This window comes from Aedes albopictus, chromosome 2, assembly GCF_035046485.1.
Source record: "Aedes albopictus strain Foshan chromosome 2, AalbF5, whole genome shotgun sequence".
In the NCBI taxonomy this organism is placed as follows: Eukaryota; Metazoa; Arthropoda; class Insecta; order Diptera; family Culicidae; genus Aedes; species Aedes albopictus.
In genome coordinates, this window is record NC_085137.1 from 56090862 (window position 1) to 56115567 (window position 24706).

Below are 24706 nucleotides of genomic sequence, written 5' to 3' on the forward strand. Positions count from 1 at the left end.
TTATGTTGGTGAATAATCTGATGAAATCCATGCTGTAGCTAACAAACGTCTTTTTTTGACATTTATTATTATTATCTTTAATCGTCTGACCTTTTGACATTTATTATTATTATCTTTAATAACGAGATTTTCAGCCCAGGGCAAAAACCTTTTTGACATTTTCAAAAAATATTGGTATGAATTCCTACTTTCCATACTTTCCACTTGACATACTTGAAGAATTTAGCTAAAAACTCCTACATCGATGTCTTCACCTGAACATATTTAAGAAATTTAACAATTAAAAAAATATTTAGGATTTCCCTAATATTATTTTACAGTATTTTCTTAAATTCTTTTAGACATTCCGCGGAATTCCGTTTGATTTCGTCAAAATCTATTTTTTGAAGACAAAATTTTTAGAATTTGGCGAAACGAAACGAAATTCAAAATAATAAATTTCGCCTAGGTGAATTCCGTGGAATTCCGCGGAATTTCGTTTCGAGGTGTAATTGGCGAAACTTTTCGGTATACCGCATACCGTTATCGTGGATTACCATGGAGCACCTAAATGACTTCGAATTGGCTGATGACGTTGCTCTCCTAGCTGAACGGCGCTCTGATATGTAGAGCAAGCTCGATGATCTTGTCAATCGCTCCTCAGCGGCGGCAGGTCTTACCATCAACAAGACCAAATCGTTGGATGTAAACACGGTTAACTCTTCCAGCTTTACAGTAGTTGGGCAATCAGTGGAGAATGTTGAAAGCTTCCACCAAATGGCGGCCGATGGCGGCACCAAAATCGACATATGTGCACGGATCAAGAAGGCGAGGGCTGCTTTTGCGAGTTTAAGAAATGTATGGAAAAACAACCAGATCAGTCGACGCACCAAAATCCGAATTTTCAACTCGAACGTGAAATCTGTGCTGCTATACGCCAGTGAAACCTGGTGTGTATCAGTGGAGAACACGCAACGGCTGCAGGTCTTCATCAATAGATGCCTGCGGTATATAATTCGTGCATGGTGGCCTCGCAATTGGATCTCCAACGTGGAGCTCCATCGTCGATGTCATCAAAAGCCGATAGCGACAAAAATTCGGGAGCGAAATAGAGGTGGGTCGGCCACACTCTACGCAAGGGCGGAAACGAAATCTGCAAGCAAGCGTTAGATTGGAGTCCAGCAGGACATCGCAGCAGAGGCAGACCCAGAGGCTCATGACGGCGCAGCCTAATGAACGAATTCAAGCCGACAGAAATTTGACCTTGCCACAGGTCAAGGCGATGGTTGGCACTGGGCGATTGGAAATCTTTCAATTCAGCCCTCTGCACCACCGTGGGTGCCCAGGACTGAAAGTATTTAAAGTATGTTCCCACTTGCTTCTGAAGCATGTTAGTCAATGAAGAGATACATCAACCGCTCTGGGTTGAAAAGCGCCGACCAAAGAGAAACATAATTTGCTTTGTTTGAGAAAAAACGAGAATATGTATGGCTTTGCATTTATTTTCATTGATGATCATTCCGTTGGCACCGCACCACAAGTAGAGCGTCTAAATCTACGATTTTCACAAAATCCGTCAATTTGTGTATACTTTCCGGACGATATGGACCTCAACAAACAGAAGCACATTCTTCTCGGAATCCATCTTCTAACTTGTTTCTTCTGCTTCCCGATCACTATGAAACTGATTCCATGCTATGCTTTTTCAAAGTTCAAATCAATCAAAAATCACTGTTTTTTTTTCATAAATCTCGCGCTTAGTATCATACGGGTGTATCTACAATGATCGGTTTCTCTTCATCAATTTTCTCTTTGGGCAATAATTTGGCCGGCAAATCATTTTCGGTAGTTTTTGTTGTTTTACATACTACTTTTAATCGTCCTTCACCGGAACACACAGGGACCTCATCCGAATATTGGTCGTATTTCCCGGAATAATCCGAAGATAAAATCGATGAAGAGAAATCGATCATCGTAGATACGCCAGTATGATACTTAACGCGAGAACCACCAGCTTACCTGCATAATGTTATTCTTTTCAACACAATTCCCTATTATTCAAAGCCACAAACAGTTAACGGAAACCATCGTTAGCCTTCCGTCTGTCCATTCAAGGCAAAGCTTTCAATAATTAATTATTTCCGAAGACTGTGAAATACCCGATCCCAGCCTCGGACGGAGCTTATCCTACCAGCTCAGCGCACCAGCCAGCAGCACCGTATTATTTCCAACTTCGACCGACCGACCGAACGCATTGAAACTCATTTCCATCCACTACTCACTTCCACCGTTTATAGACAAAACGAAGCCCATCATTCTGGAAATGAAGAGTCTGGAAGCAATATCCAACTTTTGTTCGGCTACAACAGTCCTTCCATTACACCCACGACGACGAGGACCGGGTGAGCCTTGCCAGCTTTAATTAAACCTAAACCCTGGCAAGTACAAGCCGATGTGGATGGCGTTGTAGTTCATAAACCAGCGGGGAGACCCATGCTGTGGTGGAAGGTGCTGGAGAAGCTTCGGAAAAGTGTGGCAATCTTCTTTCAATTTAGCTAAATGCTTTATGATGTACGTTTTACCATTGTTGTGTGGAAATTGAATTGGCGGTTTTCATTATCTGCTTCATCATATGTCAACTGGTCCCACAGATCGAAACGGGTGGGTTGAATCCCATCACTTTCCATACACTTGGATGCTAAGTGAGAGGAGCTTGAAGCAGTCGTTGTTGGTGGGTGCCAGAGCCTGGAGTCTTTCAACTTGACTTTAATTGAATATCATCTGCTGCCTTCTGGAGCAGTGCGGTCCCCCTTGCTGGAAAAGGGATGAATGCCATATCACACTTTGTAGCAGCGGGAATATACGACGACGCGCTGTGGAAGAAGGAATTATGAGTGCCCCTTGAGAGTGCTTATGAGGAGTGAAGAACCGCTTCAAGCGGAATTTCCCCTAGAGCCTGGAGCCTAGAGAAACGAACGGCTGATAGTAGGTAGGGTAAACAGGTATAATATGCCCCCCCCTAAGCAGAAATGGCAATATATCTAAAACTGGCGCCTTATTCCATCTATTGTTCACTGCAAATCGTTGTTACTAGAGTTAGTGAAGTGTTGCATGCGAACTTTGCCATTGGAGAGGTGGCTTTGGAAGCTTTGAAACGTTTTTCGAAAACGTTCCAAAATTTGCCTTTTCGAAACAAACGGGGCAATACGCCCCATCAAAAGAAAAACGTCCAGCCCCATGATAAAACTGTCCCAGGGGATAATTCCACCACATGCTTATCGTAGGAGGGTCTTTCAACAAGTGTTTAACTGCATAAAAGTTGCAAAGTAACACAAGCGAACAGAACTAGCTTCGTTTACAATGAAGTCAGCTCACAAAAGGTAAAATATTACGCCAAAAGCCTCGATTTCAGACTTTTTGATATTTTTATTGCTTTTCTGTATCAATACACTAACGGACCAGCTTGATGGCAATAATTCTTCAATATTTGAGATTTCTATTCGATCACGCATGTGAAAAGCGCTTGAATCGCTTGAAAATGAAGAGGGGCGTTTTGCCCCGGTGGGGCGCATTATACCCTTTTACCCTATACCGAGCAAGCACCAGCAATATGTAAAAGCGGATGATAATTATAATTACAGTTATGCAACGTCGGTGTAAGTGGATTAAACTCAAACGCCCATGTGAAGAGGAGTTGAATGCCTCATTTAACGCTGGGATCTCATCTTTGCATCCGCAGCACGCAAAACTGCAAACGGCCGGATTATGCATGCACTCATGTGCCTCGGCACGTTTGCACGCATCAACGCGTGAGCTTAACGGATGCTCGGTGTAGAAGTAAGTGTGAAGCAACAGTCGTTTCGGAGGCGAATATGTTTTCGTTCAAGGCGTGATGGGATAAAAACTAAAACTTTGCGACAAAAGCCACAATGTTCTTTTCCGACTATAGCAGCCAGTCATTGTGACTGAAATAGACGTAAAAACTTGAAGCATTTAAGGCGAAACTGGAAGCATTTCCTCACTTTTTGGTTTCTGATTTTTCATTAAATAACGAAGCAATATTTTCAAAATCAGTTTTCGTGCACATGTAGAGTATGGATCAGGGTATCTTCTGATTTTTTTTAGTAGTGGAAAATGTTTTTCGTTTTTGCAGAAACCATTTTTGAACAAAATTCCACAAAAAAATGGTTTCTGCGAAAATGGAAAACATTATCCACCTCAAAAAATTTCAGAAGATACCTTGATCCATACTCTACATGTGCACGAAAACCGATTTTGAAAATATTGCTTCGTTATTAAATAAAAAATCAAAAACCGAAAAATGAGAAAATGCTTCCAGTTTCGCCTTAAGGGCAAAGTGCGTTCAATCGAAAAATTGAGAGATAAAAATAACATTGGTTGTATACGAACCCATGACTGCGTATTGCTTGTCTGATGATTTTTTTTTTTTTTTTTTCTATTTCGTTTATTTAAAGGCTCACTTGTTTAATGAAAAACTCTACCGAGCCGAGAATCAAAATTAACTATTTGTTATTCTAAATACAATCAAAAAACGCTAATAGTATGTCTTGCGCGCACATTTCTTCTTGGGGGCTGAACCGGAACCAGAACTTGACCTCGATGCCGCATATTGGGCACGTCGCTGAAATGCCTGCGGGTTCGCAATTGCCTCCTGGATTGCCTTGGCAAATTTTCCTAGCTCTTCCATACCTTTCTTCCGTCGAACCTCCTTGTCTAATTCGGATGTGGTTTCACTAACGGCTCCTTCCATCAGTTCCTCTTCTCCTGAATCCATAGTCTTCTCAGCTACTGTCGCTTCCTCTTCTTCGATATCTTCTTCTTCCACAATTTCAATAATATCGTCCACAGCTGCTTCTGGTTCAGCTTCCTTTCCTGTTACTACCTCAGCGTACGAGAGGAGACTTGGCACCTCCTGTTGTCGTTTTCCCTGCTTGTTCCAGTTTGCTCGTTGAGGACAAGAGTCTCGCCGGTGTCCCACTGCTAGGCACAAAAAGCATGTATCTTTTAGTCCGCTGTAGAAGATCCTTGCTTTCACATTCAGGACAGTGACCGCCGGTGGAATCTCCTTCTTCACGTCGATATAAACGCCGCGTATCCCCGTGTACAAATGATCTAATCCTAAGTCCGGGGGGAATTTTTCCCGGACAACACGCTCCACTTCTCCATACGATGCGAGAACCTGCACCAAATTATCGTCTCCTAGTTCTGGTGGCAGGTCAAAAACTCTGACGTAGTGCACATTGGTGCCAGCGATGCACATGCGCACCACCACCGACTCTCCATTTGCATAGACAAATCTCCGCGGCTCCAAATTCTTTTTCAGAGATTCCCTCAATCCTTCTAGGCTCGTGAATTTCACGAACAGGGAACGATCGCTTGCCGTTTTGTACACAGTTTCCATTAGCATGGGATCGGTATCCAACTGTTTGACAAATGTGGCAATTTCCTCCCAAGACGGTCGGGGGCTGCCGGGGGGAAACCGAAATTGTGCGGTATTCACAATTTTGTTCATCTCGATGATCAGATGCTAGTTTCGACGACACGCAAAGCACCGAAACCCAGTGAAGCCAAAGTTATTGACCGGGGAACAAAGCGCGCGTAACAATAACTACGATTGCCTAAGCAGCAGAGGCTGAAGGCACAGCAAAACCGAACCGCAATGCGCACATTTGCTTTCGTCTGCACTCGACGGCAGCAGCAAGAGAACTGATGTCTGATGATTTAACCAACTAAGTCACAAGATGCAGACATTTGTCCTGTGGCTTAGTGTTTTGAAATGTCGGACTAGCGATTTGGAGCCGTGTGTTCGAGTCCTACCAAAATAAATAAGTGATATTTTTTTTTCGAAAATTAATCTCTCAATTTGTCACTTAAGGTGAAACATCAAGAAAGCCCATTGCAATTTTGCATATAAACTTTAGAGGCACAAATCCGACGAACAAAGCATGGAACCAAGTCGCACTTGGTTCCGGTTAGAAAAGGATATGTCATTCCCCTTGACTTGATTATCCTCGCTTTGCTCACTTGCAAAAAGAGGCAGCTTTTCAAAATCGACCGCATTTGTTTACGAATTTTTAAGATTTGTGCTTTTGAAAACGTGAGTAGGGGTGCAAATCGGCCATTGTGGCAGCCATATTGGTGCTCTCTGAAGTCTCTCCTTAAAGGCATTTTGGCTTCAAATGCTTCAAATTTTTACGTTAAAAAGTCACAATGCTTACAATTTGTGGCAGTTGTTTTATTGTGAGCATTTCCAGCCCAACATATGAAACAATATATTTTGAACTCAATATTTTTTAATTTAAATATAACTTTTGGAAAGGGAGTATAAAAAAAAAACTAATCTTCTTTTGTAGGTTTGTTGGATTGCAATGGTGGCTTCGAAGATGTTTGAGGATATTTGAAGGACTTTCAGAAATACATGCACTGAGAATAATATTTGTCTGGGATGTCACATAATTTAGTTTTTTCTTAAAAACTCTGAAGCTGCCTGATAATTTGTCAAGACGGTCAACTGTTTCTAACTGTCTTTTCTCGATTTTTTATTTGTCATCAATTTTTAAAACATTTGAAAAGAAACATTTTTTGAGATTTTTGATCTAAAAATAGATTTTACGTACAAGTTTCAATGAAAAAACTGTACATATTTTTTCCTTACATCCCACCATTACTAAATAACAGCAAATTCAAAAAATATAAAATAAAGAAGGGGAAAATTAAACCTTGTTCAATGTTATTCGAGACGGTCTGAAAAAAAAAACTCATCTTCTTCTTCTTTATGGCTTTACGTCCCCACTGGGACTTGGCCTGCCTCACTTCAACTAGTGTTCTTTGAGCATTTCTTCAGTTATTAATTGAAGAGCTTTTTTGCCTGCCATTGCATTTGTATATTGTGAGGCAAATACAATGATACACTATGCCCAGGGATTCGAGAAAATTTCCCCTACCGGAACGGGAATCGAACCCCCCCGTCTCCGGATTGGCGATCCATAGCCTTAACCAGAGCCGTTGCGTGCAGTTGGTCAGGTTGGCCCCCGCCAAGGGCGCCAGGCTCAGAGGGGCGCCGAAAAGGCCTAAGACTAGAAGGAATGATGATTGTTTTCTTGAATCAAGATTTTACTGTTTTAAAGTAGGGAACCGAGCCACTTGAGTAATGGCTTCTATTTTGGGTTTTTCCGCTATAACTCAGTCAATTTTGTACCAATTGAAACAAATTTTGGAACGTGAGATTGGCGCTGTCCATAAACTACAGTTTCTACTGGAATTACATTATTTACATTTCTTCAGAAACTGCCCCAGGAATGTCTGCAAGAATTAATCCATAAATTCCATTGGAAATTCTTGCTGAAATGTCTTCCGGGTTTTCAAAAGATATTACTCCGGATATTCCTGCAGGAATTCCTCCAAAGATTTTTGCGTAATTTCAGTGATACAAGCATGATTTTTCCCAGAAATTCTAACAAAAATTATTAAAGATATTTCTTCAGGAATTCCTCCTGGTATTCATCTATATCCAGTCCATAGTGCGTCTAATGATAACTGAAAATCTCCTTGTAGATCTTGTGGGAGATATTTTAATTAAACTACTTAAGAAACCTTTGACAAAAGGTTTCCAAACAGAACTCCTGAAAGCCCCTGAAACTCAGTATTTTTAACCTTTCAGGACGCGCGCCATCAAGCAACTGAAACTGCACCGCGCTCGCGCTGTACACGACGAGCGAGGTTTTTTGGTATGTAGTGTTGTACTTTTTACAACAGCGCGCGTCCTGAAGGGTTAAAAACAAAATACAGTTGAACAAAACTTCTAGCACAAAAAATCTAAGATTTCATGAAGAAATTTATGCATCATTTATGTAAGGAATCTGAAATGTTTATTCTAATTTTTGTGCTGGTCTTAGTGAGATTCTTGAAACGCAAAATGTGTTCGTACTCGTATAAGAGAAATAAATCTTGGAAAATTTGGGGCGACTTCCATTGAAATTCTTGAAAAAATATGCGAATGAAAAACACTTCGTAACACCAAAATCGAGCTTTTGAAAAAACTTTGGAAAAAAATGAATGCTTTTTTTTGCAAATCAACATTGTCCAATTATTATCGTGGGGCGCTAATCTGAATGCTTGCCAAGGGCGCCATGCGACCACGCTACGGCTCTGGCCTTAACCACTTTGCTAACTGGAGACCCCAAAATAACTCATATGAGAAGCAATTGATCCTGTTGTGATAGAATCTGTTAGGGATGACTGGAGGAATCCCTGAAGGGATTTCTGCATTAATCCCTGAAGGAATTGCTGGAGGAATCCCTGAAAAAAAAAATCCTGGAGCAATCCCTGATGGAATCCCTGGAGAAATCTTTGGAGGAATCCCTGGAAGAATATCTGACGGAATTCCTGGAGGAATCCCTGAAGGAAACCCCGATAGAGGTCCTGGAGGAATCCTTGAAGGAATTTCTGGAGGATTCCCTGTTAAAATTCTCGGAGGAATCCATGAAGGATTTTTTGGAGGAATCTCCGAAAGAATTCCTGAAGAAATCCCTGTAGGAATTCCTGGAGAAATTCCAGAAATTCCTGGACCAACCCCTACAGGGATTCGTAGAGAAATCCCTAAAGGAATACCTGGAGGAATCCCTGCAGGAATTTCTGAAAGAATCCCTGAAGGAATTCCTGTAGGAATATCTTACGGAAATCCTGAAAGAATGCCTGCAGTATTCTCAGGGTGAATTCCTGGAGAAATCCCTGGAGGATTTCCCTGTAGAAATCCCTGAGAGAATTCCTGGACAAATCCCTGAAGGAATTCTTGGAACAATCCTGGGCAATATATTTTTCGCTTGATTCCGTCTAGTCCGCCTCTATATCAGGCATAACCTGAATTCAATTCCTGGCACACCTTATACGTGACACTATTGTACAAAGGATGCTCAAAAATTATGATTTGATCGTAGGTGTTCATTCGAAAAGTCGGTCAAATTCTTCGCCATCCAATTTTAAATAATTTGTTCAAAGTACGATTGAGCAGCAAGCTTTCAAGTTGAGATGGGTGTAGCTCTATTTCAATCAATATTTTGCCCACCATCATAATACGTCATATTAGTCTGCATCCTTCCTAGGCGAAGAAAACTTGTTGTTTGTTGTGATTTATTCGATTAGGGGATTTTTTTTGTCATCGTACAAATTGGGCCGAAGGGTCTCAGATTTTCATGACACTTTTCCCACGGACAGGGCTTATGGATATATGAACAAAAAAAAATATAAAAATTCAGGGTCGCCTATTTTCCCGGAAAACTCAGGTGTTTTTTTTTTGTTTTCCCCTGACACTATTTTCTTTGAAAAATCATAACTCAAGAACGAAGCATCATAGAAACGAAGTTTTTTTTTTAGAAAATAAAAGCAAATTTTCTCAGTAATTCGAAAAAAAAAATCATAAATTGGAAAAAGTTTTTCACAAAATTTTCCAAAGTTGAGAAAATTCGTAAATAAAGGCGGAAAAACTATGCCCAATATCGTGGAAAATTTTCAAAAAAATATCTTTCAGAAGGTTATTTTATAAGCTTTAATCGCTGAAATTTCAGGAATGCAATTTTTTTTTCGTTCTTGAGTTATGGCCAATTTTGTTGAAAAATGTCCAAATGTGTTATATATTAAGCCTTGTCTTTAAAAAATCATAACTCTAGAACGAAGCATAGCAGAAATAAAGTTTTTTGATGAAAATGAGAGCAAATTTTCTCAGGAATCCAAAAAAAAAATATGAAGGGCTAAAAGTTTTCCACAAAATTTTCCACCGTTAAGAAAATTCATAAAAAAACGGAAAAAGTATGCCTGAACTCGCGGAAAATTTTCAAAAAAATATTTTTAAGAAGGTAATTTCAGAGGCTTTGATCGCTGAAATTTTTGGAATGCACTTTTTGTGCATATGATTCTGTTATATTTACTGATGCCTTAAGAACATTTTTGCACAAATTGAGGATTTTAAGATTAGAGGGCTTTTGAGGGGGGGAAAGGTAATGTCAGTCGGAGTTTCTGATAAATTTCAGAGGGGTTCCCGGTGGTATCAGGGGCTGCAAAGGCTTTCAGGAGTGTTCCAGAGGAGTTCAAACCTAAGGTTGTAGATTGATTTCACGGCATTTCAAGAAGCTTAGGGAGATTTCAGGAGGTTCCAGGGGCTTTCAGAGGCTTTTAGAAGACCTTCAGAAAATTGCACAGGGGATTGAAGGTGTTCCTGTGGATTTAAGGTTTTTTTTTAGGGAATTGAGCGTTTTTAGGGAATATAAGCGTATTTTATGGCTAGTTTACGGGGGTCTCAGGTGGGTTTAAAAACATTTAGCGTTCTTAAAACCTTTTCGGAAGGTTTCATGGGGCTTCAGTTGCGTTTGAGGAAAGTTTATGTGGTTTCAAATAAGGATTTGCTTACGGATTTCTAGGCGTTTTAGGGGCTTCAGGTGATATCGGGGAGTATCAGGGCGTTTTTCAAGGAGGCTCCAGGATGTTTCAAGGCATTTCAAGATGTTTCTGGGTGTTAAATGAGATCTCATGCGACTTTCAAAGGACTTTTCAGAAGGATTTCAAAGCGTTCCCGTTGGTTTCAGAAGGCTGAAGTGGTGTCTGGAGATATAAGGATGCTCTCAAAGAAGTTTAAAGGATGTTTCAGAGGAGTTTAATGGCGTTTCAAGACGGTGCAGGGAATGCCGGGCCTCTCATGAAAGTTTCAGAAGTGGTCCTAGAGGGGTTTCATGGCATTCAGGTGAGACCCAACCACTCAAACCCCAAGACGTTCTAGGGGATTTCAAGCGATTACAGGGTGTTTGGGAATGGAACCTCCTTGAAAGAAACTTCTAAACCACTCCCTACCGCCCCTTGAAACGCCCTGTAATCTCTTGAAATCCCCTAAAACGCCTTGCGGTTTGAGTGGTTGGGTTCTACTTGAACGCCATGAAATCCCTTTAGAACCACTTCTGACATTACCATGAAAGTCCCCAAAAATGCCGGCGCAGTATCATAACGTCCGAGATCATAATGTCCCAGGATTTTATGGCGCATTTTTCCGTGGCATAACGTCCGAACATGAAGATACGTCACAAAGTCCAAGGAAAAAAGCACATAGAAAATTATGACGCATCCAAACTTTTGGACGTTGTTTCGCAAAAAAAAAGACGCGAATTAACGACCGGGACACTATGGCCTTGGACGGTGTGATCCGGCCCCCTTCAGGATGTTTCAGAGGAACTGTGAGTGATTTTTGAGGCGGCTTTTGAGGGTTTCAATGAGCTTCCAAGAGAGTTAATCTTCCGTAACTCGCGCGGTTGACTACCTGCGTCAGCACCACGCTAATGCTGAGTACAAAAAGCGAAATTTTTTCAACGTTTTGTACAAAATACAACAGCGCGATTGTTCGAGGGTAAAATGCGTGTCTCCGATGGTTTCAAATGGTTTCTGGTTATCTTAGGGGTGTTTCAAAAGAATTTGGTAGTGTTTTACGGAAGTTTCAGGGACGTTCTAGCGAGGTTTTAGGGCGTACCAAGGCGTTTAGAATACTCCTGTAATCCCTGAAATACCCTAAAACTCTTTGCAACACCCATGGAACGCCCTGAAACCACAAGGAACTCCTCTTAAAATCCCTTTGAAATGCTCCTGAAACTCCCTGGAACGCTCCTGAAAAACCCTGAAAGGGAGCGTCCATAAATGACGTAGCTTTTTAGGGGGTTCTGGATTTGTGTGACGAGCCATGTACCAGTTATGGGAAAATATGCTTCAAGGGGAGGTAGGAGGAAGAAATTGCCAAAAACGCTACGTCATTTATTAACGGTGCTAAACTTTCTTGAAGCTCCCTGAAATTTCCTGAGGCCTTTAGAACATCCCTGGAATGCCTCTAAAAATGCTTAGAACGTTCCTCAATTCCCTCGAATCAATCTGGAACGCCTCTGAAACACTATGAAACTATCGGGAACCCCTTTAAACCCAGCTGAAACTCTCTGTTCTTGCGACAATATCCATGTCGTACGCAAATCAAACAAATTCGCCGTATGTCGTGAAAATTGTACATTTCTTTTTGCCATCGCCTTGTTGCAGTCCCAAGCGAGATCCAAGTGAACTGTTAATAGCTCACCTGTAACTCTTTATGCAGTTTTGTACACCATGAATCGCTGCTTTGGTCAGTCTGGTCAGCCGACTAGGAAAACCGCTCTCACCCATAGTTTTCCGTAGCTCCGAGCACTCGTTACTGTCGTATGCCACCTAGAAGTCAATGAACAGCTTATGCTTTGGGTCCTAATATTCTCACCATTTCTGGAGGAATACCGTCATAATTGGCTTCTTTAGCGGTATTCAGATAATTTAATATTCTGAATCTGCATTCCAAACTGAGCCAAAATCCAAATTTTCATGAATTTTGGTGCCCGGGAACCTACTTAATAATCAGTTTGAAGTTTGTATGAGAGCGATTTGACGAATCACCCTTTGTCACATTTTGTACTGAGCAGAGCTGTCAAGTAGTTGTCCAGCTGTCAAAAGGTGATTTCAGATAATCTCTTTCTAATTGATTTTGGGTATGTAAATTAACTTCTAAAAATCTGAAAAAAATTATAGTGGCTCAGAAAAAAGTGCTCTTTCGTATGAAATAAAAAAAATCAATACATTATTCAAAATTTTAAAAACCCAATTACCGTAAGATGAAGATCTGGCCCGTTCTCTTCCCACGAACTCATTTGCTTTAATTTATGACATTCTGTTGCCTTGAATGCAGCCAACGAATGATGATAGCCCGAAAGTCTTCACATTTCAGGGTAGCCTTTCTTGTGGATGGTCTTGTGTCAAATGCGATGCTATAATTGATAACCGCAACTCGTATCTTCGAGACAACAATATTGTGATCAGATCACAATCAGATGTCTGGTCCTCTGAAGGCCCTCTCGTCGATTGTATCTGAAACATGTTGCCTGTCAATCAGAAAATTGCTGTTTTGGTTGCAAGCTCCACTATTTGAGAACATCCATCAGTCTTAGTTTTGCGTATACAATAGGTGCTGATGGCCATCCAAATTTCCATTTGTCTCACAATTTTAGCTTCTGGCTCATTGTGTGAGGGAGTTATCAAATTGTAAAGTGAATAATTTTCGCACCTGAACTATTGTAGCAACAATAAGTGCCACCTATCTGTTATCATCAGGACAATCATCCTTCCACCTGAAATATTGACGCATACATCTCGCCGAGCTTCCATCATCTGAACCGGAAACATCTAATTTAGGCAAACAAAGTACCATTGTTTATCGGTGCCATTCAGCAACTGCCATGAAGAGGTTGCCGAAACAAACCCGTCCATCATGTGCAACCCGTGACAACTGGAATTTATCATCACTGTCACCCGGTGGCAGATAGGAAGATCCCCTGCACTCAGTAAAATCACACAATAAGCTTGCACTAAGCCACAATTATAATCTCCAGCCGCCACCGCCGCCGTCGCCACGACCATCATCTCGTTTTTGTTCACTGCCTGCAACATTCCGTACCGACACATATTTGGGGGATGCTCCCATCAACGAAAACCGTCTCATAACGATGAGCTCATGGGCAACCATCAGAACGATTATGCTGCTGTGTGGGTGGGGGGATGCCAGTCTCCCCCACTCAGTCTCCAGCGAACCTTTTCCGAAGAACAAACATAAGCTTATTCTCGTTGAGGACTACTAGGTAGGAGCGTATGAAGCAGCAACGTGTGCCAAATGGATTCAGCTGGCTTCGTCAGAACCGAGTTTTGTTGGCGGGTAAACATAATCGTTCATTTGCGTCATTGTTCTCCGGTGTTCCCGCTCAGATAATAGGGTATCGCGCCACTTGGGCGGTGGCTTCTATATTCGTCTGTTTTCCACTATAAGTCAGTCAATTTTGAACCAATTGACTTGAAATGTTGTACACGGGTAGATACTATACCTATCTCACCACATTCCAAAAGTTGAGTCAATTGGTTCAAATTTGACTGAGTTATAGTGGAAAACAGACGAATATAGAAGCCACCGCCCAAGTAGCGCGATTCCCTATCCCTATTGCTGCTGATATGCAAAATGGGTAATGTGCATCCATGCTTGAAACTCTCTTATCTCCGTTCCAACACTAAAAGGCAGAGCCGTTTTGGAGATGATGGTGGTTTGGGCATTTGTAGGTAAGGTTATGTAAGTAATAGTATACGGTTAATAGCCTGTTCTTCAAAATATTCATATTAACATCATTTACTAGGCAATTTGAAGCACCTATGATGGAATAGAATTTATTGTTGGTGATGTAGTTACATATTAAACTTACAAACAACACGTCGAGCCCATTAGCAGGCTCCCTTCGTTATCCCTGTGTTGTTCCACGTTCTGCCGGGTCGCATGCTGCAGCATTACCATCCATACTGCGTACTTTTCCTCTAAAACCTTTATGTATTCCTCGTCAAGGTAATCGTTTTATCGAATCCGCTCCATGTACCCGAAGGTGCTTTCTACTGCGCCGTTGATAGCAGCTTCAACTGTACTCCAACAGTCCTCCAAAGGTGTTCTGTCGAGCTTGCGCGAACCCAATGGAGTTGTGGACGCATTTTGACCATCATCTTCAAAGGCTATGTGAGCACCATTTATCGATATTGTCGGAGAAGTGTTATCCACGTGGTCGAACTTGCGGCTTCGGTGTAGTGGTGGTCTAATCGATAGGTGTTGCGAAAAGGGAGGTTTGACTGGGAGCTCATGCCTTATAATCTTATATTCTTAGGGCCGATTTCTTCACCTAGGCTTAACTGGTAAGCCAGGCTTACCCATACAGTTAAACCAGGCTTAACGCTTAAGCCAGGGTGAAGAAATCGCCCCTTAGAGGTGATGAAATTAATGTGAATATTCTAAAGCTTACAAATATTGCTATTCAAAAGAAATTAAATAGTACATTTTTTCTCAGTCCATTATTCATTCAAATCAAAACTGAATTCCATTCCCTTCGACATGTCTTCCGAGTGGAGGAATCAAAAGCTGCGTAAATAATAAAAGCTACGAGGGTTGCTCTCTTAGCTATTTTGCCAGCTGCAGGCTGAAGAGCTGAAACGACAAGCTGGAAACGAGAAATCTATGTCAGCAGCATTTCCCGCCGTCCTTCGTCGACAGTCGTCTCCAAACTCCAACAAGTGGATAGGAATGAGAATCTCGTCGTCGTTGCCGGCGTCAACAACGGGAAATGGGTTTCTTTCATTTCCTTGGGTGGCAACGCGTTTTCCGTTTTTCACATCTTACTCTTTCTCTCTCGCTCTTTCTCATTCGCTAGGAAACATATCCTGTAGTGGCAGACTTCCCAGTACCCGGCATCTTACTCACGACTGAAAGTGATCTCTGTATTACTGTGCTTGCTGGGCCTATTGCAGTGGTTTGCAACTTCCATCATATCTTTCATCTACTGTCTTTATCTTTTAACAAAAGTATATTAGCTTAGCTTAGCTTAGACTGATTGATTAGATTGATCTGAGTTGGTACTGGGCTGGGACACTTACTTACTTTTATTTACCGGTCAGATTAAGGCCTGAGTGTCCTATGCTGTACGTAGGAGTCGTCTCCAGTCTGTTTGCCCCATGGCTGTGTGTCTCCAGTTCCGCACTCTGCGATGGGTCCGAAAAACGTCCACCACTCGATTGACCCACCTAGCTCGCTGCGCACCACGTATTCTTGTACCGGTCGGATGACTCTCGAGACCCATTTTAATCGGGTTGCTATCCGACATCCTGATGATGTGACCCGCCCACTGTAGCCTCCCGATTTTCACGGTGTGGACGATGGTTGGTTCTCTAGCAGTTGATGCAGCTTGTGGTTCATCCGCCTTCTTCAAGTTCCGTCTTCCGCCGTAGATGGTACGCAACACCTTTCGGGACACTGTTCTCTTAATATCAACTTCGACTCAAGGAAAATGTCTGAGACACTAAAGACGACCTCACGTTTGAGGTCGAAATACGTATGTCATTGGATGCAAATACTTAAATTTCAAAATTAGAATTAAAAGGGTAACATGTTTGATTAATAACGGTGCTGGCCTAGACCATTCAGTCAGTTGAGAAGGGGAAGTAATGTTAGAGTGTGATGGTTGGAACATTGGAACCGAGAGAACTACCAGCACTCGACAAGCTTCGTTGGGTAAACTCAACTCGTGCTGAAAAATCATCATTTTGTAACTATTTTGGAAATTACGAACTCTTCAGGACTAACCCGGAATTTTCTCCATAATTTCTTTCAATATTTTCTCCAGTATGTAGAACATAGTGGAAACCCGTCCGAAGATTTGTTGAAAATGTCTTCTATCACAGAGAAAAATGGATGTAGTTTGAATAACAACTAACATGTTCGTTGTTACATAAGCATAAGAAATAGTTGTTTTAAACTTCAATACGATTGCTTTTAAACTAAAATACTTCACGCAGAAAAATCTACGGTACAAATAACTATATTCGACGTAAAGTCAAAAGAAATTTGACATTGTTTTGGCCACAATGAGAATGTATGATTGTTTCTACAATCCTGCATGATTGTTTTTACAATCCTGTATTATTGTTCCTCAGTTGGACATCTGATTGAAATAACAATAGTTTCAGGCTTTTGACGTGGGTTGTCAAGCTCGACATCTACAATATTATGGTATTTTTTTTCTTTTACTTTCAATAATATATTCATTGGAAAACAACATGCTTGTTTTTTCTCTGGGTTGTTTTAATTTATCTTCTATATATATAAAAATGCAGTGGCATACGTGGGACCGCGCACGGTGTAGATTTTTATGATATTTATGCCGCATAACTTGCGAACGGAAGGTCCGATTTTGGTCGTCTTAGTTTTGTTCTGTTAGTATTCACCCAAGGAAGGTTTATGAGGCAAAAAACATGGAAAAAATAGAGTTTTTAAAATCGATCTTTCATACATTTTGACCGGGGATTTGGTCTTGGCTAAAAACTTGAAACGTCAAAAACGCAGTAGGTAAGACAAAGATTGCCGGGTACAGCTAGTTTATATTTAAAAAAAGAAAAAAAATCTTACAGAAAAATCAAGGAATCTCCTGATTAATCAAATTTACAACTTTTCAATAATGTTTTATTGACCGAGGGGTTCATCAGTAAAACATTTGCATCAGAATACTCTGCTTGATTTCATGCTCAATATTGTGTTTTTTACAATCCTATTCGACGCCGAGGGATCGGTCAATTAAATTGACTTAGAAACAAAGTAGAAATATGTTGATTTCCACAAGAGTCACCATAAAATACAGGATTGTGAAATCAAACAGAATTGCACATGGATTTTAAAATAGCAAATCTGTTTGAAACTATAATCATTCATATATTTTCAAAAGAATTTCAATGTGTAAATTCAACAAACGTTATTTTAGTTTCAATGAGAATGCTTTTCTGGACGTGTTGGTTTAAAAGAAACTTCCATATTAGGTGTTTCTACTAAGGGCGTAACTGCTTTTGCATCCAATGTCTTCTCACAAAGCTGTAGATCCTATCACATCTCTCTCGAGCAATTCACTAGCACAAATAGAAAGATAAAATCCTCCTCTTTCGTTTAACCTTTTGGAGCCGATTTTTTTTCTCCGCTGTCGACGCAACCTCGCTGGTGTCGAACACGTTTGTTATGCTCGGTTTCATCGCCGGGGTCATATATGACCACTCCGGCTCCAAAGGGTTAATGTATATGAATTGCGTTAAATGAATAAAATGTTATCCATGCAATAGCAGTTAAGCCCTTTTGAAATTTTGGTGCTGGTTCATCGTTTTTAACGGAAACATGGATGGGTTTTACTGGAATCTACTGCCCATGATCGCATATCAGTCCCATCTTTGCTGGGTTTCCTATTCATATGGGACAATTATGCGATCATGGGCAGTCTAGGTTGTTTATTTCTGACAGGGAATTTGTAGTTTTAACAGAAGTATTAGTTTAGTTTGTTTCAACCAAAATCGTCGGTAAAAACAAACTAATATTTTATTCAACGCAAAAACAACCCAGACAACCAGTCATCGTATAAGATGTTGCATAATATGATAAAGTGGAGGCCATATGCGTGCATGCCTCCATTTAGGCGCATGTAAAATGTACGCATATCGCCTCCACTTTAACATCTTATACAACATATTATACGATGACTTGTTGACTGGAACCGACAAAACGATTAGAAACAAACTAATGCTTTGGTTTGATGCACATTTGCTGTTCTTCCGCCTGGAGTACAATGGCGGGTACGAATAAAAGTCTTACTGAAGAAACGACGTGTAACTTACTCTAGTCAACAACTGTAAGCTCGACCCTGCTTTATGGCAGAATGGAAGGTTTTCAAGACCAGCTTGATGACAAGCTATTCTGAAACATTTGTCATGAAGTAAGTCACATTTTCGATTACCATTTGTGAATATATAAATTGACATGCCTTTTATTGTCGGTACGTAGTGAACATAAGATAGGATTCGCGACCGGCAGCAATACCCAAGACTACGTTCATCTTTCAAACGCAGACTAGCCCGATTCTTCGCAATCAAATACGCGAGTGCGGCAAACGTTCCTGTGGACAACACCCTCAACCCATGATGTCAAACATTAATATTACACCTATTATTTCATAAAGTCAACTGTAATAAACAAATAATAATCAATTTACATATTTACATACGAGGCGAATGAATTAAATCAATAAATTTAAAGCCTCAAAAAAAAAAAATACTTTCCTATTGGCATTTTAAAATGAGAAAAAAGAAGCCTGATTTTGAGTTTAATGAAATAAGAACAAACGGCTTGTTCGATTTAACCCGCAATCATCGGTAGTTTTAAGCTAAACTATGGTAGTTCCAAACTGAATTAATTTATTAAATTTACACATATTTTGGTTGATTTTTACAGTTGGCAAAAGGAAACAATGGTGCAACGGTAAAAACAAACCAATGGCAATTTTGGATTGTTTTAACTGACGAAGGTACAGTCCAGACTCCTACTACACGGTCAGTTCGGGGGTGCAGTAGGAATCCGTGTTCTGGGAATCACAGGGCTTATGGGATTTCGCCTAATTGGGGGTGTGAGCGAATATCTCAGGCGTATTACAAGATAGCACCATACTTTCTTCGGCAAAGTTGTAGTACTAGAATAGATCTACCACACAATGCCAACTATTATCCAATTAGTTGGCAATTTGGCCAATAGAGGCGCTGTGTAAAAGTGGTTGTCATGTACACTCGCCAGTAGAAGCACTCATAAGTTATCACATGCGATATCTCAAGATCTACTCTATTTGGAACAATGCTGTCTTCGGCAAAGTCGTTCAGTAGGTTAAAAACAATCTGGTGATTTAACAATTAGTTTGTGATTTCGTCGCTAGGTGGCGCTAGTCGTCAAGTAAAGATTCAAACTTCTCTATCTGGAGAACCAGATAGCGGCGAAATCACAAACTAATTGTTAAATCACCAGATTGTTTTTAACCTACTGAACAACTTTGCCGAAGACAGCATTGTTCCAAATAAATTAGATCTTGAGATATCGCATGTGATAACTTATGAGTGCTTCTACTGGTGAGTGTACATGTCAACCACTTTTACAAAGCGCCTCTATCGGCCAAATTGCCAATTAATTGGATGATAGTTGGCATTGTGTGGTAGATCTATTCTAGTACTACAACTTTGCCGAAGAAAGTATGGTGCTATCTTGTAATACGCCTGAGATATCCGCTCGCACCCCCAATTAGGCGAAATCCCATAAGCTCTGTGATTCCCACAACACGGACTACCGTGTAATAGGAATCCGTGTAATAGGTGACCGTGTAGACGGAAGCCGTGTAGTAGGAGTCTAGAGTGTAGTTGAATCTAACTAATTTATTGTTTGTGCCGAAGTCGAACTGAAATTCCGGTTGAAGCAAACTAAAACTTTGTTGTGTTTACCATTTATTTATCTCCGTGAACTGACTGAAGTTTTTTCAGCCCCGTTTGTCTAAAAACTGAATTTAAAAAAAAACTACTTTTTTATTCTGATTAGTTTGAAATATTTTTCAGATTAAATGCTTTATTATTTTTGCCCCCCCTCGATCAGCCAAATAGTGGTGGGACAAAAAGTAAAATAAACATTTGTAACGGCGTAAGGGGTAAAAAATAACCCCTGTCTTGAAAACGCTTTCAACGATCCATTTCCGCATCAATTTTCATTATTTTGGCCTTAAGCGAAAGATATGGGTTTCAAAAGTATTAGAAACTTTGAAAACTGTCACGAGGTCCAGACACGAATGCCACATAAGTGGTAAAGTATCTTTAATAAATATTAATAATAATAATGTCACGAGGCACTAGCAAATGTCTTGGCGTTCAGTCAAAAATGGGCATTACGCAATGTATTTCTTGAGTTCTTTCGAAGTGAAAAGGTCTAATTCCCAATTAGAAGCAAACATTGAATCTTCTATTTAAATCTGATCGTTTGATATGCTAGTTGGTACGTATTTAACAACATGACACTTTTTAGAAGCGAAAGTTTGATTCTCACTCAAAACCTAACGCGTGGAATGTGTCATTAGCAATACTTGAAAGTATTCTCGTGAATGTCTTGAAACTAGACTAGAGAGAACCCTCGAAGTATTCCTGTTGGAACTTCTGAAGGGAATCCCTGCGGAAATTCTTGAAGAAGTTTTCCCGGAGAACTCTCATATAATGGAATCCTCGAATTCACCTGAATCGCTGGACCAATCACTGGAATGTATTCAAAAAAGAAATGTCTGGATGAAGGAAGAAGGAATTCCTGGTGCATTCCCTAGAAAAAATTCGAGAGGAACTCCAAGAGAATACAAAAGAGCCTTCTCTGAGTGAATTACTAAAGGATTCCCTGGAGAAATGTCTGACAGAATCTCTGGAGCAATTATTGATAAAATCCCTGATGGTATCTCTGAGTAAATTTCTTAGGAATTCCTGGATGAATCTCTAGGACAATATCTGAAGGAAACTCTAGGGGAATCCCCGTTGGAATTCCCGAAGGAATTCATGGAGAAGTTCCTGAAGGAACCTGTAGGAACTCCTGAAGGAATCTCTGTAGATATTCCTGGAAAAACAACTGAATGAGTCCTTGGAAGAATTGCTAGAGGAATCCCTGGAGGAATTGCTAAAGGGATTCCTAGAGGAATTCCTGGAAGAAATGTTATTAAAAAAAACAGCAGGGTTGCCTGAAGAAATTCCAGGAGGAATATATGAAGAAATTCCAGGAGGGGAAGTTCTGAATTCTTGAAAAAAAAAAAATCCTGAAGGAATCCCAAGAAGAGTTCATGGAGAAATTCTTGGAGGAATCCCTTGGGGAAATTTCTAAAGTTATCCCTAAGTTGAGCCCTGTATTTCTCTGTAATTCCTGAGAGAATCCTTGATGAATGAATTTATGAAGAAACTCCAGGACGAATTTGAAAAGCGATCACAGAAGATTTTTTTTAGGAACTCCCAGGAGAGATTCCCTGGTAGAATTTTCATAGGAATTCCAGGAAACAATCTGAAGTAATTTCTAGACGTTTTATTGAATGAATGCTTGGATAGACCCTTAAGAATTTTTATGCAGATTTCCAAGAAATATCTGAAATATTTTTTAAATAATCCCCGATAGAATTTCCTGAAAAAAATCCTAGAAGAATTTCCTGCAGAAATACTTTGAATGATTCTAGATGAAATTATTGGAGCAATTTTTAGCGGAGTTCTTGGAGGAATACATGAGAATATCTCTGAAGGAATATCTGCAGAAATACCTAACAGAATCTCTGATGAAATTCCTTTGGAAATCTCTGGAGAAACTCCAGGAATAATCCCCAAAAATGCACAGGAACAATCACTGGAAGTATATCTAAAAATATCATAGGTGAAATTCCCGGAGGAATGTTTGGTGAAATCCTTAGAGGTATTTGTGAAGGAATCTCTGGAGGAATCCAGTCCACTGAAGTAAGCTTTGGTAAAATTCTGTAAGAATGCTTCGGTACGTCCTTGCAGAAGTATCAGTAAGAATTTTTGAACGTATCGTGGGAAGAATTTTTGAAGGTTTATTTGGAACAAGCCCTGAATCAACCATTATTGGAACCCCGCAAACCGTGCATGGATCAGAAGCTCTTGAAAAAGTCTCTTGTGTAATTCCCAAATTAATCCCTGGAAAAATTCCTGATGAAATTCCTGGAGATTCCTTCCCAGATTCCTCCAGGATTTATTTTAAATATAACTTCTCCGTTTGCGATTACTCTCAAGACTTATTCCAGAACTGTTTTTAGAACTACTCTATCCATATGCAGGATTTTTTTTTGCAATTATTGAACTACCATAATCGAGATGAATTTTGAAATGCTCACCCGAAATGCTGGGATTCAGGCTTCTGGAATTCATAATTAAATTCCCGGCGCAGTCCAAGGAACCCCAGGATTTTTTTCATAATATTCAGATGCGATTCCAATACGTGATTTAGATTGAGATTACGAGATTTGTGTTTTCCTGATATAATTCCTCTTGTTCTGTCTGGTTGATTTCTTTCCGGTTGAAAACCACTGAAGTGATGTTCATCCTTTAGGTTTCGTCGCTGAATGTCAACTTTAAGTCTCGCCGTATGTTGCTCACTCAGGCCTCCGCTAAAATTTCACAAACATTGCACTGACTGCTTTCCGGTTCCTGTAAGCGTCACCGAAGCCGTCTTAGCGGAATTAAGTTTTCATGTTCGAGATAAATTGATACTGACAGCACTAATTGTTTCGTAAATAGAAGATTCCCGGGGTTTCCCCCGCTCTCGCTCTCCCTGGTCTAGATTCGATATACGTCAGCCTCATGAGGACTCAGGAGTGGGTTGGTTGGGATGTGTACCGACCGAACTCACCGAGCGCACCATGTGTAGTCTAAGGTACGGCTGCTGACTGATTGACTGAGTGACTGACACTTTTCATTTCGACTACAACAAGGTGTTCTCGTTCTTGGGAGACGGGTCTTGTCAAGCCGAGTAACTCTAAGACTAGCCTGCATGTGCGAGAAGCGTAAGCCGTCGGAAAAGGTAAAGATAAATCATTGTTCATTGCCCATCTTCCTACCTAGTCCCCGTACCTAGGTATACCGAAGGGAGGTTCATTGCATATCTGAGCTGGGAGAACATTGCTCTGAAATGGAGGCTCGTCACAGCCAGCAGTAGTTCCTAGCTACATAGGAAGGACGACGATGTAAAATCAGTCAGCCGGTAATGTCCTGTCGGTCCTCATTTCAGAGTGATTATCTTCTTCGTTAGGGGGAGAGTTAGCTTCTGTGGTTGATTTAATGTTGCGTGAATAATTGTTTGCGGTGTGGCAGGATATCTCAAATGGAGCGTGTGCTTGGGGTGAGCAGCACGCTGCAGATGAATGGATGGATTTTGTTGGTACATATGAAACGTCCAAATGGTTGATGTTGCTTCACAAGAGTTATTTGCTTATAGACTTTGGTTGCTTGATTTTCTATTTAGAAACATGGCAATAATGAAGGTCTGATAAAGCTACTGTTGTTGTTGCTGCTGAAGGCTGTAAACTGTCAACGCAAAAGGATATGCGAGAGATGACAACTTTGACTTGTGGACTTTATATGAAACTACACTCAAACCTTATGCAGTGGAAATGAGCGATGGCTTAATGTTTATGATTATTGTCCTCATATGATTGATTCTCTATGAAATTTAACTGCTATTGCAATAGTTGTTAAACAATCTTGGGAGTTAGTGAGAAAATGGTTCACGTTTGCATCAATTGTACCTTGTCCGCATAGTTCGTAATAGCGCGTAAGAGCATTGATACTCGGCAATAACAATGTTCCAGAAACCAGATGCACAGGGAAACATGCATTTTGAGCTTTTTTTATTGCGGAGATTCCACCTGTTTAGACTCCTGCGCGAACATTAGTTGCGTGGATTTTTCTTGCGTGGGCCCACAGATATAAAACCAGATCGCGTCCTGGTGAATATTTTACGCTGTGTTGTTAGGTACACATTTGGTGATAGTTTTGCATTGTAGACAAATATTTATAGTGCACCTACGCTGAAAATGAGCCTAATCATTTATTTGCGTCGGAATCTATAAATCTTCACAACGGGCAATAGGTTCGCCGTAAAAGATATCCATTCTTCTTGAATTTGGTAGAGTCTGTGTAACGCTGTGTAACATTATAGCTTCGAAACTTGATGGTATAAACACATTTTACTTTTTGAGGTAGGGTAAGGGAGATGTTTGTTCTGTGGCTAAAGCGCCGGACTAGCGATACGGAGTCGTTGGTTCGAATCCCACCAAAATAAGTTGTGTTTTTTTCTCAATTGGTCAATTAATCGTACTTTGCCTTCAAATGCTCCAAGTTTTTACGTCACTACTGTTTCTAGTAAGTTCACAACATAATTGCTTGGTAGAACTCAAAATTACCATTCCGTTAAATTATCTTTTCAATTATGTTCAATCAATATTTCTCTTTTTCTTTTTATTTTCAGATATTGCTAAGGAACGTTCTCAATAGTCAGCATATTCAAGTAGGTGAGTATCATTCTTCCATTATGTACGAGTACAATTTACAGCCAATTAATGGAAATCCCGTCTTGATTCCTTTCCTTTCCTTGATAGAAATTCCACTTCAACAATCCCTTTCCTCTCAAAAATCACACAATTGATTCGAAAATAACGATCCATTGCAATCATCTTTTTTCATTCCAACCGGCACGAACAAAGATATTTCCCCCGGTCAC

General features: G+C 40.4%; 1 protein-coding gene across 1 annotated transcript in view; it reads left to right on the forward strand.

Moving 5' to 3' along the window:
- The window catches only part of LOC115265573 (EGFR adapter protein), a 909498-nt gene that overhangs the window by 184589 nt on the left and 700203 nt on the right, over nucleotides 1–24706 (forward strand). Inside the window, exon 2 of the mRNA XM_029871207.2 lies at nucleotides 24455–24497. The gene's annotated coding sequence lies outside the window, so the exon portion shown is untranslated. The remainder of the gene's footprint in view (nucleotides 1–24454; nucleotides 24498–24706) is intronic.